A 15000-nucleotide genomic window follows, 5' to 3' on the forward strand; every position below is an offset into this window, starting at 1 on the left:
CCTTCTCTATTTCTTTCTTTTTCTTTCTTTCTTTCTCTCTTTTTGTTATTATTTTCCACTTTCCCTTCCTCCTTCCTTCCTTCCTTCCTTCCTTTCTTTCTTTTTTTAAAAGGCTTTTTAAAACTCATCCTAATGCACTCAGTTTAAAAACGGGGAAGGGGTTTTCTTTGGAACGAGACGAATACAGAAATATATATATGTGGAAATTGTTACTAAGACTTCTTTCTAAACCGAAAATAGAGCGTTTTGCCTCATCGAATTGGAGATGCACCGTTTTGAGGAAGGGTATCTTCCTGCCGTCCAGGGGTCCAGGCCCTGCTGCCTTGTCAAGAGGATAAGATTGTGGGGGCGATGTGGGTCTGTAGTCCTGTAATTTCTACCTGTTCCATCTTTTTTTCCCCCTAAGACTTGATTTTCTACAACCTAGTGGCCACCTGGCTGGTCAATTTCCTTCATTGGATTTTATTCAAAGCAAAAGAAGGAATAAAGGAAAATAGATCCAGCACTCTGGACGATTAACTGGACACCAGGTTGGAGAAATCAGGGGGGGGGGGGTTCCTTTTATTTTGCTCAACAAGAATGCACTTGGTGGGATCACCTTTTGGTGAGATCTCCCTTTCCCCTCCCGGGGACTCAGAGCAAACAATTGTTAACAAACAGGCTGGCGAAGACCCTCGCCTCCAGGGAAAAGGGAAGCATTGAAAATAATAATAATAATAATAAACCAATAAACTGCATTTCGTATGCCCTCAACAACTCTAATGGTGCTATGAAGTATTTTAATTAAAACACTTGCCTGAATCACGTGTCGGTCTCGTGGCTTGAACTTACAGACTCGTCGCCTTGCAAAAATGAAAGATGGAAATGGGCCAATAATGGGATTGGATCGGATTAAGATTTTGCTGAGATTCTGAAAGATTCCAGCATCCAAATTGAGAGGAGAGAGAGAGAGCACACGGTGAATGAAGAAGGAATTAAAAACAACCCCCTTTTTGCTGGTTCTAATGTCCATAAAAAGGTTTTGCACCAATTTAGGGACACATCAAAGTTGGTCCTTGATTTGTGACCGTTCGTTTATAGTCCCGTGACATACGCCCATTTTTCACACTTTATGACCATTGTAGTATCTCCATGATCATGTGGTCAAAATTCAGATGCTTGGCAACCTAATCCTACGTAGGTAATCTCACTAACCAGAGTATACAAAACTTTTGCCAGACCAATCCTCAAATACAGCTCATCTGTCTGGAACCCACACCGTATTTCGGACATAAACACTCTAGTAACTGTCCACAGATACTTTACTAAGAAGAGCTCTCCACTCGCAACAGAATACTTTACGCGACTAGACTTACAATCCTAGGTTTAGAAAGTTTAGAACTATGTCGCCTTAAACACGACCTAAGCATAGCCCATAATTGTATTGGCAGTTCTGTGTTAGCAAAAACTTCAGAAGAGAAGGATTTAGGGGTAGTGATTTCTGACACTCAAAATGGGTGGACAGTGCAGTCAGGCAGTAGGGAAAGCAAGTAGGATGCTTGGCTGCATAGCTAGAGATATAACAAGCAGGAAGAGGGAGATTGTGATCCCGCTGTATGGCGCTGGTGAGACCCCATTTGGAATAATGCTGTGTTCAGTTCTGGAGACCTCACCTACAAAAAGATATTGACAAAATTGAACGGGTCCAAAGACGGGCTACAAGAATGGTGGAAGGTCTTAAGCATAAAACGTATCAGGAAAGACTTAATGAACTCAATCTGTATAGTCTGGAGGACAGAAGGAAAAGGGGGGACATGATTGAAACATTTAAATATGTTAAAGGGTTCAATAAGGTCCAGGAGGGAAGTGTTTTTAATAAGAAAGTGAACACAAGAACAAGGGGACACAATCTGAAGTTAGTTGGGGGAAAGATCAAAAACAACATGAGAAAATATTATTTTACTGAAAGAGTAGTAGATCCTTGGAACAAACTTCCAGCAGACGTGGTAGATAAATCCACAGTCACTGAATTTAAACATGCCTGGGATAAACATATATCCATCCTAAAATAAAATACAGAAAATAGTATAAGGGCAGACTAGATGGACCATGAGGTCTTTTTCTGCCGTCAGACTTCTATGTTTCTATAAAACCATCTGCTACGACGTCCTTCCTGTTAATGACTACTTCAGTTCCAACCACAACAACGCACGAACACACAGCAGATGCAAACTCGACTGTGGGAAATACGACTTTAGTAACCGAGTAGTTGATGCATGGAACTCACTTCCAGACTCTGCAGTATCATCACCTGATCCCCAAAACTTTACCCTTAGACTCTCCACTGTTGACCTCTCCTGATTCCTAAGAGGTCAGTAAGGGGTGTGCATAAGTGCACAAGTGTGCCTTCCGTCCCCTGTCCTAAGGTTTCTCTCTTACTAGTATCATGTATGTAAACATTGTTATATACAGTAATACCTCGTCTTACGAACTTAATTGGTTCCGGAAGTAGGTTCGTAAGGCGAAATGTTCGTAAGATGAAACATTGTTTCCCATAGGAAACAATGTAAAAGCGATTAATGCGTGCAAAAGGGAAAAAAATCGCAAAATGCCGCTCCGTTGGGCGCCGCCACCCAGCTGTCACCCCTTAAAACAGCCGGGGGCTTCTCAGCGTTCTCCCGAACCCGAACTTTTTGCAATCGGCGTCGTCGTTTTCGGCCGATCTGGAGGCTGGAAAGGAGGTGGGGAATCCCAATAGGGAATTCCATGGGCGGAGCTTTGACGTCATGAAGACGTCCTTCCTGGAGGCCACCTCCTTTCCAGCCTCCAGATCGGCCGAAAACGCCGCCGCCGATTGCAAAAACGGCGCTCCGCTGGGCAGCGCCACCCAGCTGTAACCTTCTGAAACAGCCGGGCGCTTCTCGGCATCCTCCGGAACCCGAACCTGAACTCAAACTTCCGGGTTCAGCGTTCGGGAGAACGCCAAGAAGCCCCCTGGCTGTTTCAGAAGGTGACAGCCGGGCGACGGCGCTTCTCGGCGGCCTCCCGAACCCAAATCCGAAAAGTTCGGGTTCGGGAGAACGCTGAGAAGCCCCTCGGCTGTTTTAAAAGGTGGCAGACGGGCGGCAATGCCCAGCAGAGCGCCATTTTGCAATCTGCGGTGGGTTCGTAAGCCGAAAAAAGTTCATAAGAAGAGGCAAAAAATTTCCGAACCCCGGGTTCGTATTACGAGGGGTTCGTATCACGAGGTACCACTATTTTTATGCCACCAATACGTACTCGATAAGTCATCCAACCGGCTTCTGTGCCTGGGGCGAGAACAAGGCAAGTTCTGAATGAGCAGCAGGGAGACCCGAGTTCCAGTCTACCCTCCAGGCTCCACTAGGCAATTCGAGCGAAGCGCTCGCTCAAGTCTCAGCCCCACCTACCTTGCAGGGTTCACAGGAGGGCCTGGGGCCTGCATAGGAGGCAGAATATGATTAAATAAGTTTTGCAGCCTCGGCATATATATTTTTTAAATTCCCTGATGGTTTTGCAGACGACATCGGCTTTGATCTGCAAACCTCACAGGGGGTTTTATTTTTTCTTTGCCCCAGAATCAAAAGCAGGAGTCTGCTCACCCCCAAATAGAAACAATATATATGCATATTGCAGAATTAAAGAATAATTGGAAGTTGGAGGGGGCCATTGAAGTCTTCTAATCCAACCCCATGCTAAAGAAGGAGACCGTATATCATTTCAAACAAATGGTGGTCCAATCTCTTTCAGTGTTGCAGCACTCACAACTTCTGGTGGCAGGTTGTTCCACTGGTTAATTGTTCTCATTTGTTAGGACGTTTCTCCTTAATTCCAGGTTGCTTCTCTGCTCGATTAGTTTCCATCCGTTGCCCTTCCCTCCCTCCCTCCCATCCATCCATCCATCCATCCATCCATCCATCCATCCATCCATCCATCCAATAGAATATCAGTTGGAAGGGACCTTGGAGGTCACCTAGTCCAGCCCATAGCTAGAGGTATAACAAGCAGGAAGAGGGAGATTGTGATCCCACTGTACAGAGCGCTGGTGAGACCCCATTTGGAATAATACTGTGTCCAGTTCTGGAGACCTCACCTACAAAAAGAAATGGATAAAATTGAACGGGTCCAAAGACGGGCTACAAGAATGGTGGAAGGTCTTAAGCATAAAACGTATCAGGAAAGACTTCATGAACTCAATCTGTATAGCCTGGAGGACAGAAGGAAAAGGGGGGGACATGATCGAAATATTTAAATATGTTAAAGGGTTAAATAAGTAGCTTATAAGGTTCAGGAGGGAAGTGTTTTCAATAGGAAAGTGAACACAAGGACAAGGGGGCACAATCAGGTTAGTTGGGGGAAAGATCAAAAGCAATGTGAGAAAATATTATTTGACTGAAAGAGTGGGAGATGCTTGGAACAAACTTCCAGCAGATGTGGTTGATCAATGCACAATAACTGAATTTAAACATGCCTGGGATAAACATATATCCATTGTAAGATGAAATACAGGAAATAGTATAAGGGCAGACTAGATGGACCAGGAGGTCTTTTTCTGCTCTCAATCTTCTGTGTTTCTATGTTTCTATTTCATCCAACCCCCTGCTTCTTCTGCCAGATTCGCTCAACCATGTGACTCACATAGCGACTGAAGGGATTCACATAACAACCGCGGCCAGGTGGGTCGTAAAACAGAGCAAAGTTCACTTAGCCAATATCTCACTCAGCAACAGAAACATTGGGTTCAATTGTGAAAAGTCGGGGATTATTTTGTACACAGTATCAACAGTGGCCTCCAGAGGGCAGCAGTGGCTTCTTTAGGGAGGGGCTGTGAAAGGGTGGCGGGTGGGTGAAAGGATGGGGAGGGGTCTTAGAATCTCCCCCCTATTATTATTTGCATTATTATTATTTACTTTTGGGAATATTTAAAAATTATTTTGCATTATTTTCACAAGGCAGCAAATAGCCAACGCACCTTCCCCCACTTACGGGGAGCCCTTGACTTTCAACCGTTCGTTTAGTGACCATTTGAAGGAGTTTGTGACCGATTTTCACACTTAACGACCGTCTCAGTATCCCCCCCCCCCCCCGCGGTCACCATATCTGGGATGGTTGCAATGTCCCCAGAATCAAAGGATCCCCTTTTATGACCGCCGGATAAAGTTAGTTAGTTAGTTAGTTAGTTAGTTAGTTAGTTAGTTAGTTAGTTAGTTAGTTAGTTAGTTAGTTAATTTATTTATTATTGATTGATTGATTGATTGATTGATTGATTGATTGGATTTGTATGATGCCCCTCTGGACTTATTTATTTATTGATTGATTTGATTTTTTTTAATGCCACCCTTCTCCTTTTAAAAAAAAATTAAAAATAAAAGGTTTTTATTTATAAACACAGACATAAATAGTAAGAAACAAAACACTAAAAAAAGAAAAAAGATTTGGGCAGTTTTGTGACGTGCCTTCATTACAATTCTAATAGTATTTCTTTTACATCATATGCATAAATAGAATAGAATAGAATAGAATTTTTATTGGCCAAGTGTGATTGGACACACAAGGAATTTGTCTTGGTGCATATGCTCTCAGCGTACATAAAATAAAATATACATTTGTCAAGAATCATGTGGTATGACACTTAATGATTGTCATAAGGGTCAAATAAGCAATGAAGAAGCAATATTAATAAAAATCTTAGGATATAAGCAACAAGTTACAGTCATACAGTCAACATGGGAGGAAATGGGTGATAGGAATGATGAGAAAAGTATAGCTAATGGTCTTAATTAGGTACAGTGGTACCTCTGCGGAGAGGGGTGGCATACAAATCCAATAAATAATAATAATAATAATAAATAATAAGAACGCTCCTCTTACAAACTTTTCTAGATAAGAACCGGGTGTTCAAGATTTTTTTGCCTCTTCTCAAGAACCATTTTCTACTTAAGAACCCGAGCCCAGAAAAAGTTCCCAGGAAATTTGCGAGCGGAAAGTTTCCTGCCATTCCCCCTTTAATCCCGGCCATCTGGGGCTTTTCTGGGCTGCCAGAGGACCTTTCGGTGGTGCTTAATGAGGCTTTGGCAGCCCAGAGCGAACGGAGCGTTTTCCTTTCTCTGGGTGCTTGGACAGGGAATAAACCACTTCGCTGTGGTGACTCCCTCGTGCTGTCTCCCACACACCCGGCACGAGGTTGCCTCCTGGAGCATCTGGACGTGGAAAGGCAAAAGGGGGCGCTTCGCCCTGGCCAGATCAAACTGAGGAGTCACCACAGTGAAGGAAAGGCGCCAGCTACAAAGCGAGCGAGAAGAAAGGGCAGCCCTTCAGCATGGGAAGGAAGAGGAAGCAGGTAGCAGCAGCAGCAGCTGCCGCTTTTCGGTCAAAGGAGCGGGAGGTTCCCCCCTCTCACCCGCCTGGGTTTCTCTCTCTGGCGCAGTGTATGGGAGGCAGCCTCGTGCCGGGTGTATATATAGACTGAAACTCAACCCAGACAAGACGGAGTGGCTGTGGGTCTTGCCTCCCAAGGACAATTCCATCTGTCCGTCCATTACCCTGGGGGGGGGGAACTACTGACCCCCCTCAGAGAGGGTTCGCAACTTGGGCGTCCTCCTCGATCCACAGCTGACATTGGAACACCATCTTTCAGCTGTGGCGAGGGGGGCGTTTGCCCAGGTTCGCCTGGTGCACCAGTTGCGGCCCTATTTGGACAGGGAGTCGCTGCTCACAGTCGCTCATGCCCTCATCACCTCGAGGTTCAGTTACTGCAATGCTCTCTACATGGGGCGACCTCTGAAAAGTGTTCGGAAACTTCAGATTGTGCAGAACGCAGCTGCGAGAGCCATCGTGGGGCTTCCAAGATTCGCCCATGTTTCCTCAACACTCCGTGGCTTGCATTGGTTGCCAATCAGTTTCTGGTCACAATTCAAAGTGTTGGTCATGACTTTTAAAGCCCTGCATGGCATTGGACCAGACTACCTCCGGAACCGCCTGCTACCGCAAGAATCCCAGCGACCGATAAGGTCCCACAGAGTTGGCCTTCTCCGGGTCCCGTTGACTAAACAATGTCGTTTGGCGGGCCCCAGGGGAAGAGCCTTCTCTGTGGCGGCCCCGGCCCTCTGGAACCAACTCCCCCCAGAGATTAGAACTGCCCCCACCCTCCCTGTCTTTCGTAAACTACTCAAGACTCATTTATACCGCTAGGCATGGGGGAGTTGAGATATATTTTTTTAATTTAATTTTATTATTTAGATTTGTATGCCGCCCCTCTCCGCAGACTCGGGGCGGCTCACAACAAGTGAAAAAACAATCTACAACAAATCTAAATTACTGTTTAAAAATATTTAAAAGACCCCATATTCTAAACACACATACATACAAACATACCATTCATAAATTGTATCTGCCCGGGGGAGATGTTTCAGTTCCCCCATGCCTGATGACAGAGGTGGGTCTTAAGGAGTTTACGAAAGGCAAGGAGAGTAGGGGCAGTTCTAATCTCCGGAGGGAGTTGATTCCAGAGGGTCGGGGCCGCCACAGAGAAGGCTCTTCCCCTGGGGCCCGCCAACCGACATTGTTTAGTTGACGGGACCCGGAGAAGGCCCACTCTGTGGGACCTAATCGGTCGCTGGGATTCGTGCGGCAGAAGGCGATCTCGGAGATATTCTGGTCCAGTGCCACGAAGGGCTTTGAAGGTCATAACCAACACTTCCCCCTAGGCCATATTCCTTCCCCTAGGACATTACAAGTTAAGCATGGTATGTTTGTGTGTATGTTTGGTTTTATAATAGGGGTTTTTAGTTGTTTTATTAATTGGATTGTTACATGCTGTTTTTATCATTGTTGTTAGCCGCCCCGAGTCTACGGAGAGGGGGGCATACAAATCCAATAAATAAATATATAGCCTCGCTACCTCAGAGTCCCTCTTTTTTTCTTTTTAAGCCTTAAAGTTTTGGATATTTTGGATTCCCCTCACCCCACCTTCTTCTTTCGGCAGCGACTGTCCTCCTCCTCTTAGAAACTTTTCTACTTAACCTGGTCACGGAACGAATTAAGTTCATAAGTAGAGGTAGCACTGTATTGGTAATGCTTGACTTCATTTAACGACCATTCAGAGTTACGACCGCCTTGACAAAAGTGACTTAGGGCCATTGATTCGTATTTATGACGGTTGTGTGTCCTGGGATCATGCCTTCGTACACCCTCACAAGCAAAGTCAATGGGGAAATTTGGTTTCATTTAATGACCACGTGATTAATTTAATGACTGTGGTGCTCCACTTAAACAACAGTGACAAGAAAGGTTGTAAAATGGGGCAAAACTCACTTAACGACCGTCTCACTTAGCAACAGAAATTTGAGACTTAGTTATATTCTTATGCTGTGGGCTACCTTTTATAATACAACCTGGTACAATATTAAAAAAATATACAGGTAGTCCTCGATTTACAACGGTTCATTTAGTGACCGTTCAAAGTTACGACAACGCTGGAAGAAAGTGTTGGCCTAAGCCCATCCCCAACGATCAGGCGATCAAAATTCAGCAACTGTTTGGCAACTGACTCATAGTTATGATGGTGGGAAGATAACGTACATGATCACGTGATTGCCACCCCCCAAAAGTCCATAAGCAGTTGGGTGGCATATGCACTTAATAAGTTTATTTAAATTTAATAAGTGAAATCCCCTTTTACGACCTTTGGTCAAGCCATATCAGCAGGGGAGGCCAATTCACTTAAGAACCGTGGGACCAACCTAGTGACTGCGGTGATTCGTTTCATAACGGTGACAAGGAAGTTCATTGAATTGTGGGGGAAACTCACCTAACTTTAGAAGTTGTGGGAGCTTCATCGCTGGAAGCTTTGAAGAAGAGGCTGGACTGCCATCGGTCAAAAAATGGTGTAGGGCAGTGATGGCGAACCTTTTTTTCCTCGGGTGCCGAAAAAGCATGCACGCACTGTTGTGGTTGGCTCTGGCCCAGCTCCTGCCCCAAGGAATGTGCAGGTGGATGTGGGGGAAACATCCACATGCCACAGGCCTGTTTTGCTCCCGATGGAATCTGCCGATGAAGCCTCCTCTGACCAAGGAAACGTGAGTGACAGGGACGAGGGGAGTTTGGCAGACAGCCCAGGAGGAGATCAATCATCCTTATCATCCCTGGATTCTGAACAAGAATTAATGACACATCCACGCATGCGTAGAGTGATGCATAGGAGACAACAACTGAAGGATTATTACAAGAGAAAATGAGGCCACCTGTGGTTGGGTGGGGCTGCTGTAATTAGTGTTACAGATAAAAGTGCAGCCTGGTGTTTTAGCCTCATGGCAGTTTATCTGATTCATTCTTTCGTCAAGATCGTGGTTTTTGTGCTGTTCAGGATTGTGTGTGTGGACTCTCTGGACTTTAGAATTGGACTCAATTTCCCAATTATTGGGTGAGCAATTGGACTGCATTTAACCTGTGCCTTGTGTGTACCAGAAAATCCCTTTGACATTTAAAAAGGGAGCTTTTTCTGCTTATAAAAACTTTTGGGTTTTCCTTTTATCGTGTGGTGTGTGTCTTCCTGGACTAATTACCCTGTAATTACGGGTGGTTGAAACGCGCCGGCAGAACATGCACACTATCAGGCATGCAAGAGTGCCCACACCCATAATTCAATCCCTGGGGAGGGCGAAAACGGTTTCCCCTGCCACCCAGAGGCCCTCTGGAGGCCAGAAATGGCCTGTTTCCCAACTTCTGGTAGCCCCAAGAGGCTCATTTTTTTCTCCCTTCCCAGGCTCCAAAGGCTTCTCTGGAGCCAGGAGGGGGTAAAAACACCCTCTACCATCCGCCCAGAGGCTCTCTGGAAGCCAAAAACACCCTCCCAGAACCTCCGTGCAAGCCAAGAATCAGCTGGCTGGCACACACATGCACATTGGAGTTGATTTAGGGCAACAGTTTGCATGCCAGCAGATATGGCTCCACGTACTACCTGCAGCACCTGTGCCACAGGTTCGCCATTACTGGTGTAGGGTCACCTGCTTTGGCAGTGGGTTGGACTAGATGACCTCCAAGGTCCCTTCCAGCTCTATTCTCAATGAATTAAAGTGGCAGGAACGTCATGGCTGGAGGATTTCAAGGAGAAACTGGACTGCCATCGGTCCAAAAAATGGGGCAAGGTCTCATTATTATTATTAATTTTTATTTATTTATTTATTTATTTATTTATTTATTTATTTGTTTGTTTGTTTATTTGTTTGTTTGGTTTGCATGCCGCCCCTCTCTGTAGACTCGGGGCGGCTCACAACAATAACAAAGACAATGTAAAAACAAATCTAATAATTTAAAAAACATTAAAACCCCCATTATTAAAAGCAAACATACACACAAACACACCATGTATAAACTGTATAGGCCCGGGGGAGATGTCTCAGTTCCCCCATGCCTGGCGGCAGACGTGGGTTTTAAGGAGTTTACGTAAGGCAAGGAGGGTGGGGACAGTTCTAATCTCAGGGGGGAGCCGGTTCCAGAGGGTCGGGGCCACCACAGAGAAGGCTCTTCTCCTGGGTCCCGCCAAACGATATTGTTTAGTCGACGGTACCCGGAGAAGGCCAACTCTGTGGGACCTGACTGGTCACTGGGATTCGTGCGGCAGAAGGCTTGGGTGGGAGTTGGGTTGGACTAGCTGACCTCCAAGGTCTCTTCCAACTCTGGTTAATCTGTATATGTCTAACCGCTGTCTCGCTTAGCAGTGTTGGGCTCCATTGTGACCTGTAAGTCATGGATGCCAAGTGTATCTATGGTGGTTATTGAAACGGATGTCCAAGTGCTGCCTCTATGTTGGCTGAGGCAGGCAGGGTTCCCTTGGGTCCCATTTGTTGGGGGTCAGGGGAAAGGGAGGGTCTTGCCTTCTCCTTCTGCTCAAGATCCCCATGGGCAATTGGGGGGCCATTGTGGGACACAGAATGCTGGACTCGATGGGCTTTGGCCCCATTCAGCATGGCTCTTCTTAGGTTCTTATGTTCTTATGTCCAGAACTATCATTTTGTATGATATCAATGATAACAATAATATAAAAAATAATATTCACGAGAGTAATGCTATGCTGTAAGCCACCCCGAGTCCACGGAGAGGGGCGGCATATAAATTCAATCAATCAATCAATCAATCAATAAATAAATAAATAAATAAATACAGAGTTGGAAGGGACCTTGGAGGTCTTCTAGTCCAACCCCCTGCTTAGGCAGGAAACCCTACACTACTTCAGACAAAGATTATCCAACATCTTAAAAACTGCCAGTGTTGGAGCATTCAAGAAGTTGTTGTATTTGTTGTTGTTAAATCCTGCCTCACTTTGCCCACTTCAACATGTTCGGAGACTTTGCTTTAGAATAGAATAGGATAGGATAGGACAGGACAGGACAGGATAGGATAAGTTAGAATTAGAACAGACGAATAGAATAAGTAGAATAAGTAGAATAAATAGAACAAGCAGAACAGAATAGAATAGAATAGAATAATTCTTTATTGACCAAGTGTGATTGGACACACAAGGAATTTGTCTTTGGTGCAGATGCTCTCAGTGGACATAAAAGAAAATATAGTTTAAATTTATTTTCTCACTTGGGGCGCATTTCATGAGATGAGGTGGAATTGCTCCCGGGTATTTTTATTTTTTTAAAAAAACTCATGTTTCCCCTCTCGCCCCTTTCCCACGTTTATCTGCCTTACAGCGAGTGAGGGGGGGAGGCTGCGCGCCCTCATCGTAGGAAAAGAGGCTGGGACGCAGAAGACCCCCCCCCCCCAACTTCTCGGCTTCTCCCCAGCCTCCTCCAGCCCCCTTCCTCCACGAGGACTAGCATCTCCGCCGGCACCTTCCCACCCCCGTCCTCCCGCTTTGCCTCCCGACCGCCCCCTCCCCATCAAGCCCAGCCCCAGCCCAACCCACCCTCGGCAGCTGATCCCTCCCGGGCGCTTTGGAGATCTCTGGCTGGGTTTTCTCTTTCCATGGATTCCCCTCCAGGCGGAGAGGCGCACTGCGATCCCTCGGGGGAAGCGAAAACTTGAGCGGAAGACTTGCTGGGAAAGAAAGAAAGAGAGAAAGGAAGAAGGGGGGAAACGCCAGAAATAAAGAGAGGCGCCCAAAGTTTTGGGGAGCTTTTTGAACCCTGGACCATGTGAAAAGCTGGCTGCAAGAATCGTTCCTTTTTTCTGCTGGCGCGCAAAAATGTCCAGATTTGGGTGAGACCCGATTCAAGCAAGACTTGGCCAAGAAGCTCTTGCTCCAACAGGTAAATTTTGGAATGTCAATTTTAATTTTTAATTTGCTCTTTCTCTCTCTTTAAAAAAATCTATTGGGTGCACAACTCGGGCAAATCTTTTTTCTCTCTCTCTCCTCCCAATGCACGCTGAGGTTTTGCTTTCTGTCTTCAAGGCAAGGGGTGTGTAGAGAGTGCGGTGCACTTCGAGGTTGCTTTAATTCGGGTGTGTGTGTGCGCTAGACTTATTTATTTATTCACTCAAGTACCTATTGGTAGTATGCAAAGAAAGAACACTGTTTACTCTAACCCTAACCCTGCCTGTCAATGACTACCTCAGCTTCAACTGCAACAACACAAGAGCACGCAACAGATTCAAACTTAATATTAACCGCTCCAAACTTGACTGTAAAAAATATGACTTTAGCAATCGAGTTGTCGAAGCGTGGAACTCACTACCGGACTCAGTAGGGTCAACCCCTAATCCCCAACATTTTTCCCTTAAACTATCCACGATTGACCACTCCAGGTTCCTAAGAGGTCAGTAAGGGGCGTACATAAGTGCACTAGCATGCCTTTCATCCCCTGTCCAATTGTCTCTCCTTTATCTCCTATATCTTTTCTTCCTTTCATATATCTTCTCCTCTATTTTTATATCTTTTCTTCTATCCTTTTCTTTATATATATTACTACATGTCTATTCTCTTCAATGTGTATTGTGTAGGGGTGGCATACAAATCTAATAAATTATTTTTATTATTATTATTAAATAAATAAATAAATAAATAAAATAAATGATATTGATACTAATATACAAATAATAATAATAATTTATTTATTAGTATCAATAGCATGTACATAAACAGTGTTACTTCTTTGCTTACTACCAATATTATTTGTTTATTAGTATCAATATCATGTATATAAACAGTGTTACTTCTTTGCATACTACCAATACGTACTTGAGTAGATAAATTATATAATTTATTTATTTATATACTTTATTTATTTATTATTTTGACTTATATGCTGCCCAATTCCCAAAGGACTCTGAGTGGTTTCCAAGCAAGTAAAAATAATTTTGTAAAGCAGCATTAAAAAAACCACACCATTCATTTAAAAACCCTGATAAACATACATACTCTTGCATTCACACATGGCCGGATCTAGGTAGTATCTGAATCTAAATCTAAAAATAAATCAAAGCGCCTTTGCAAAAGGATTGAGCTTTGAACTTTCTTTCCAAGGTTTTTTTTTTCTCCTTCATTTATTTTCTCCCTCTGTCCACACTCCCTCTCTTCTTCTCGGTTTCTGGAGGATGAGGAACTGGAAGGAACCCTGAGTGTGGTTTGCACAATGTTTGACAACAGGGTGCAACAATTTATTTAGCGCTCTCTCTCTCTCTGCCAAAGCAGATCAAAATCTGGGTTTTAAGGAAGCGGATAAGTAGTTTTGAGTGGGACCTTAAATCGTAGTTAAATCGAATAGTGGAGAGAACTAGGTGGGTCTAACCTATGGAATAGGAGGCTTAGCGGGGGCGTGATAGCATCTTTCAATATTTATGGGGCTGCCCCAAAGAAGAGGCGGTCAACCTCTTATCCAAAGCGCCTGAAGGCAGGACCAGAAGCAATGGGTGGGAAGCTTAACCTAGAATTAAGAAGGAGAAATTTCCTATCAGTGTAAGTCTGTATTCTGTTGCATCTGGAACATAGAAACATAGAAACATAGAAGTCTGACGGCAGAAACTCACTCTGTAGAGTCTGGTGGACAGAAGGGAAAGGGGGGGACATGATCGAAACATTTAAATATGTTAAAGGGTTAAATAAGGTTCAGGAGGGAAGTGTTTTTAATAGGAAAGTGAACATAAGAACAAGGGGACACAATCTGAAGTTAGTTGGGGGGAAGATTAGAAGTAATATGAGAAAATATTATTTTACTGAAAGAGCAGTAGATGCTTGGCACAAACTTCCAGCAGACTTGGTTGGTAAATCCACAGTAACTAAATTTAAACATGCCTGGGATAAACACATATCCATCCTAAGATAAAATACAGGAAATAGTATAAGGGCAGACTAGATGAACCAGGAGGTCTTTTTCTGCCGTCAATCTTCTATGTTTCTATGTTTCTATGTATGAAAATACGAGGAGAGGAGGAACCGAACAGATGGGAATATTTGAAAGTTCAGGGTTGATAAGTGGCACATTCTGGGTTTGGTGGTTTTCTTGCGAGACGTTTCGTGACCCAACTAGGGAACGCTCTCAGTGTGAGAAGGGAGCGGGGGTTTGCAAAAAAGAACAGGGCAAAAATGAAAAGAGAATGGGAAATTCGTCAAGGTGAAAAACCAACCTAGAATTAAGGAGAGAAATTCCTGTGGGTGAGAACAATTAACCAGGGGAAGAATTTGCTACCAGAGGTTGCGTGAGCTTCATCATGCAGCTTTTTAAGAAAAAAAACTGGACAGCCATCAGTCTGAAATCATTATAGGCTCTCATGCTTGGACTAGAAGACCTCTAAGGTCCCTTCCAACTTTAGGAGTCTATATTCTGTGGGTTGTAACACAACCATCCTTTCATCAGGGCTACATAAAATACTACATTCAGTTTTGGTCACCACAGTGTAAAAACAATGTTGAGACTCTAGAAAGAGTGCAGAGAAGAGCAACAAAGAGGATTAGGGGATAAATGGAGGCTAAAACATATGAAGAACAGTTACAGGACCTGGGCATGGCTGGTTTAATGAAAAGAAGGACCAGGGAGATCAGGATAGCAATCTTCCAAT

At 44.4% G+C, this 15000-nt stretch overlaps 2 protein-coding genes across 3 annotated transcripts in view; both read left to right on the forward strand.

Annotated features, from left to right (window-relative positions):
* BLMH (bleomycin hydrolase) overlaps positions 1-801 on the forward strand; it is a 42906-nt gene extending 42105 nt beyond the window's left edge. Inside the window, exon 12 of the mRNA XM_070735437.1 lies at positions 1-801. This exon is cut by the window's left edge and continues 825 nt beyond it. The gene's annotated coding sequence lies outside the window, so the exon portion shown is untranslated.
* An 11165-nt stretch (positions 802-11966) lies between these two features.
* SLC6A4 (solute carrier family 6 member 4) overlaps positions 11967-15000 on the forward strand; it is a 67556-nt gene continuing 64522 nt past the window's right edge. The window contains exon 1 of one of the 2 annotated variants that reach the window (XM_070735463.1): positions 11967-12254. The gene's annotated coding sequence lies outside the window, so the exon portion shown is untranslated. The remainder of the gene's footprint in view (positions 12255-15000) is intronic. The other variant, XM_070735461.1, reaches the window with a different exon arrangement.

The sequence above is a fragment of the Erythrolamprus reginae genome, chromosome 1 (assembly GCF_031021105.1).
Source record: "Erythrolamprus reginae isolate rEryReg1 chromosome 1, rEryReg1.hap1, whole genome shotgun sequence".
Taxonomy (NCBI): domain Eukaryota; kingdom Metazoa; phylum Chordata; class Lepidosauria; order Squamata; family Dipsadidae; genus Erythrolamprus; species Erythrolamprus reginae.